General features: G+C 38.6%; 1 long non-coding RNA gene across 1 annotated transcript; it reads left to right on the top strand.

Moving 5' to 3' along the window:
• The first annotated feature begins 2437 nt into the window (after positions 1-2437).
• On the top strand, positions 2438-3883 carry LOC141436451 (uncharacterized). Its single transcript, XR_012452309.1, has 3 exons — positions 2438-2712; positions 2793-3031; positions 3446-3883. It is a non-coding gene; the product is annotated as an uncharacterized lncRNA (long non-coding RNA).
• The last annotated feature ends 1810 nt before the right edge of the window (positions 3884-5693 follow it).

Raw genomic sequence — 5693 nt, 5'->3', positions numbered from 1 at the left:
CATAAATGGAAGTAGTCCATACGAAAAATGGGTTGGCCGAAATCCAGCCGGAAACCATTTACACATTTTCGGCAGCAAAGCATTCATCTTGAACAAAAGACGAAGAGGCAAATTCTCCCCTAAAGCCGTAGAAGGCGTATTTATGGGATACGCCAAAAATGCCAAAGGATTCAGAGTCTATTTACCTGACCAAAACGATGTTGTAATCAGTCGAGATGTCAAATTCGTCGAGAAGATGTACTCGTACAAAAATAGTCCCTGGCAACAGCAAACGGGAACCTGAAAAAGAAATGGTGATATCACTTAACAATAAGAAAAATCATCAAAATTCTAACTTACCGATTCAGGATCCTCTTCCCTTGACAGACATGTCCTCCTCAGATGCCACCAACTCTGAAACAAGTATAAATGAAAATCTGTTGCCATCTGAGGATGAGGGGGCCGAAACTGCTGACCAAGACCAAACTTCAATTGAAGAGGAAGAAGGGGCTGAAAGTGATGGATACCAAACTCCACATGAAACAAATGAGAGAACATCGCAAAGACCCACAAGAAATAGAAAGAAGCCTACATGGACAACAGACTACTACCTACAAGACGATATGGAAGAAGAAAGCTTGCTCGTGTCGGATATGACATACTTGTCTGAACAAAATGAAACTGAAGACGACTGGCACGACGCAATCAAAGCTGAAATAAAAGCACATATTAAGAATGAGACGTGGAAAATCATGAAGAAAACCAGTGGCATGAAACTCATCGACTACAAGCTTGTTCTTAAAACAAAAACTGGACCGGATAATACGGAAACAAAGAAGGCAAGACTTGTTGCTCGGGGATTCACCCAAAGACCTGGAATAGACTTTAATGAGACTTTCGCACCTGTGGCCAAGTTAAGCTCCATCAGAACCGTCGTTGGAATGTCTGTCGAAGAAGGCATGAAATTAAAGCAGATGGATGTCACGACAGCGTATCTGAACGGCGACATAGAGGAAGACATCACTATGAAGGTACCTGAAAACCTGGAAAAGTATGTGACAGAAATAATTATCGATGAGAGCGGAAATAATGAGCTGACTATATACAACAAAGCTAAAGACATGCTAAAATGTATTAGAGACATTAAGGGAGAAAAAGTCTGCAAATTACAACGATCCTTGTATGGTCTAAAACAATCCGGGAGGCAGTGGTACATCCGATTAGACACGGAATTACGTAATATTGGTTTTGTTCCATCACAAGCAGATCCGTGTGTATACATACTACAGAAAGGAGGAGCTAAAGTAATCACAGCCATATGGGTAGACGATTTACTAATAGCTTACAACTGTCCTAAGACGATGCAAGAAATCCAAACAATGCTTGCACACAAATTTGAAATAAAAGATCTGGGAATACCACAGAGAATGCTCGGAATTGATTTTAAATACACTAAAGATACAGTGAAACTTTGCCAAGAAAAATATATCAAGGACACATTAACTAAATTTAAAATGGACGAATGCAAAGCAACGAGTACCCCTATAGAACCAGGGCTAACGCTTGAAGCGGACAAAAGTACAAAAGATAAAGAATTGCCATATAAAAACTTGATTGGAACACTTATGTATCTAGCAGTAGCTACGAGACCTGATATTATGTTCGCAGTCAGTTACCTCTCGCAATTCAACGATAGCTACAGTGCCGAACACTTCAAGAGTGCCAAACGTGTGTTAAGATACCTCAAGGGCACATCTAGTATCGGTCTAAATTTTAAGAGAACCGAACAAGAATTGTATGGCATGGCAGACGCAGACTGGGGCGCCTGCAAATTAGACCGCAAGTCTTTCTCCGGGTACTGCTTCATATACGCAGGAGGCTGTATCAGTTGGTCGTCGAGAAAACAAAAGAGCGTAGCGCTTTCCACAGCAGAGGCGGAGTATTGTGCGTGTACTGAGGCAGCAAAAGAAGCCATACACCTGAAGTTGCTATTTAATGACCTGGGGATTCACATAGATTGCGTCAAGATTTCAAATGACAATCAAGCCGCATTGAAGCTCAGTCAAAACCCTATAGTTTCATCAAAATCCAAGCACATCGATTTGAAGATGCACTATATAAGGAACTGCATTCAGAATAAACAAATACGCTTGGAATATTTGGAGACAAAGAAGATGGCGGCTGATTTACTGACGAAGGGGCTATCAGGGCCACGGCTCAAGGAGCTGATGATCCACTTCGGGCTGGCATAGAGTCGCGAGGAGGAGTGTTGGTGCGGCGCAACTTCTATGGTTGTAACAGCTCTATGACGTTCTTCTGTCAAGCTTGTCTTGTCACGAATTTACATAAAAGGAAATACGTTATTACAATTTATGTTATGTTTTAAATAAAAGGCATTGTATCGCAAATGATATATTTATATCCCACGCCCAACACGTAATAGGTATAGCTTTTGAGATATGCGCGGAGAAACATGGGACAAACTCACATACCTAGGTACTTACACTTATGAAATAATTGGTTCACCCTTAACCTCTTTTATTGCAATCGGTCAAAAAGAGGTCGGTTTCAAAATAATTTTAAGAAAAAACTTAAGTTTGACAAATAATCGGTGTTGTTGTAATGTCTTTGTTGTAATTGTAATGTTATAATTGAACGTTTTTTATTCAAAATGTTTTCTAGGCTTCTTAGAACTCAAAAATTGCAAATAATAACATACAACTTACATAAAGGGTATGTAAATGATTTTAATTAGAAACGTGGAACGAACGGTACGGTAGAAGTTGAAGTACTGGATTATTTTTGTGTTTCAGCCCTTCAGTTTTCCAAAAAGCTCTATGCTGTCCAAAAGCAATCTTTATGATGAACAAGGCTATACACACAGGTCAAATAAACCATGCAGCCCGGCAAATTGTTTACAAAGAATACGTGAAACCGGCCTATGAGGATCACGACCACAAGAACATGCGGCTTAAAAGGCCCATGTCACCGCATCTTTTTGATTACGCACCCACACTACCTGCTATGACTTCTATTGGCGAGAGAATCAGTGGTAGGTATCCATAAGCGAACTACTCAGGGGTAGTTCTACGAGCGCTAAGACCATATCGTTTCATATCGTTTCGTTACATCCTTCCATTCTACACAAAGATTCTACATGACTCATTTCTTCAGTGTAAGCGACAGGAGACTGATAGCGGTTGAAACGCCCATAAAACTACCCTCAGGTACCAAATAATAAGAAAATGATTTAAGCCTTCTGGCTGATTAGGGAGATGTGAGCAGGACCAACCCTAAACCTTTAAAAAATTGATAATGGATCCAAATTTAAATAAAACCCCCACACCTCTTGCAGTGACAATGCACTTAGTAAATAAATAATGTACCTAACAGTTTTTGTTTTCAACACTAACGATTATTTATTTAGTGATGTTGTTAAAGTTTACCTATGGTTTTTCTATTTCAGGAGCAATAGTGGCATTCTATTGCGTTATGCTAGCCGCTGGATCGCTATTTTTATCAAATGGAATAGACACTTATGTTTCTATGATACAAAGTCTCAATTTATCTAGGATTTCTGTCTTCTTATTGAAGCTGATTATAGGGTTTCCATTTAGTTACCATTTCTTCATCGGGTTGCGCTTCATTGGTTTCAGTTTACTGAAGTTTGTCGATATTAAATCAGCTCTAAAAACTGCAAGAATATGTGTAATCCTTTCTTTAATCAGTACATTTTTCTTCGCGTTACGTTAAAATAATGTTCAAAACATGTCAAGAGCAGTTAATTGTAGAGCCTTACGTAGATTGAACTTGTTTGCGCTTCGCCGAATAATTATTTCTATTCCATATTATTTAGAATAAATTGTTTCAATTTGTTACTTTGAATAAACTATTATAATATGGTTATGGTGTATGGGATGTATACATTTGTAACTATTATTTTTTACACACGTGGAACTTAAACACAACAATAATATTTTTTTGGTAAAAAAAAACATTTTTAATCCTACAAGCTTTTTTTGTTGACTGTACTTGTATTGTCACTCGAACTACATTTACATACCAAATTTCAAGTCGATGCCATTAACCGTTGAAGAGTTACGTCCTGTGGAGACGATCCTGGCCGGACTACCAGGATCTCACTACCAGATTATTGTATTGTCACGCAATTTACATAAGTACCTAAGTATACCAAAACTACTGGAAGTTGGTCGAATTTAGCTTGCAAGATTTGATTATGGACAGACAGACAGCGGGACAGGTGAAACTAAACAAAAACTTGTAATAATTAATATAATTGCTGAAAATTACATCGACGTTTCGTAGATAACACGAAAACATAAACATAAACTTCTCTTTGTAAATGCGTGACTTGGAACGCTGTTGTCAACTGACTCACCTGACAGTGACAGACAGTGACAGTGACAGTGCCAGTTCGTCAGACTCAGTGGTGAGTGCAATTTTTGTTTGTGTGAAATAAAAACTGGAACTTTTCCATAATACTTAACTGATATTTCGCGTATATTACAGAAGGCTACGACGACTTGAACGACCTGGAAATAAATCATGGCTTTCATTTCTTGTGGGAGGTGAGTTGAGATGCATTATGTAATAGGGTTAGAAGTTGTTTTGTCTTGGCTTTGGTCCGAAATGTGTAATTTGTTTACAGATTGGGTACGAAGTCTGTGCTTGCTAACTTAAGTAGGCTTCCTACTCTACTGAGCACCGCTCAGTACGCCCAAGCGGCGGCCGGTGCGCCTAAACTTACTTTTAAGAAGTACGAACCACCTATTCAAGAGCATTACGACGTTAAGAATGCTCGGCTCAGCCGCCCGCTTTCCCCACATCTCACCATCTATCAACCCCAGCTGACGAGTATGTTGTCTATTACACATCGCATTACAGGTGAGATTTTGTTTTCAATGGTTGTTTGTATGCGCACTTTGGTAACTAAAAGTTATTGGTCATATGGCCATGGTACCTATACTTAAAAAAGTGAAATTTCTTTTGTGGTGCCTGGATATTAATTAATATGGATTTCTACAGAATGTCTTTCTTGACATTCACAACAAAGCATGCATAATAAATAGCTGACACAACCTTTTCTAGGGCTGGTAGGATGTGTCTGATGTTTTTTAATGTTCTGCTGTGGCTGATATTAGTGAAGGTGGCCCGTGTGGTGTCGGGTTAGAACAACACCTGTCCATTTCTTCCGTGGATGTTGTAAGAGGCGACTGAGGATAGGTTAAGGTATACCGTAGGTGATAGGCTAGCAACCTGTCACTATTGTGTCAAACCTTTTTTGTCAAACTTAAAACCTAAAATTGCTAAAAGTGGCTCAGAGGCGGTAGCGTTTTGTGTGCTCTGCCTACCCCAATTGGGAATACAGGCGTGATGTTTGTGTGTGTTATTTGCTGCCTTTAATCTTACCTCTCCATGCCTGTGATTGTCCAATAAACTTTGGCTGTGTATAAATTACATTCATGGATATTTCTTTAATGAATCTTGTCTTTTGATGTAAGAAAATTTCTAATTGGTGTGTTGTCACTTGGAAATTATTATAATAAAATACAATAACTCTAAATTGAACACCACATAATAAACAATTCACAGAACTAGTAAACAGTCAATTAATAAGGCAAAGTTTGCTGCAGAGCAATGTATTAAAAAAATAAAATCAAAGCATTTATTCTGTAAGGAGGCTGTTATTTGAC

This window comes from Choristoneura fumiferana, chromosome 16, assembly GCF_025370935.1.
Source record: "Choristoneura fumiferana chromosome 16, NRCan_CFum_1, whole genome shotgun sequence".
Classification (NCBI taxonomy): domain Eukaryota; kingdom Metazoa; phylum Arthropoda; class Insecta; order Lepidoptera; family Tortricidae; genus Choristoneura; species Choristoneura fumiferana.
Note: the sequence above shows the minus strand (reverse complement) of the source record. Positions and strands in the feature narration are given on the sequence as shown.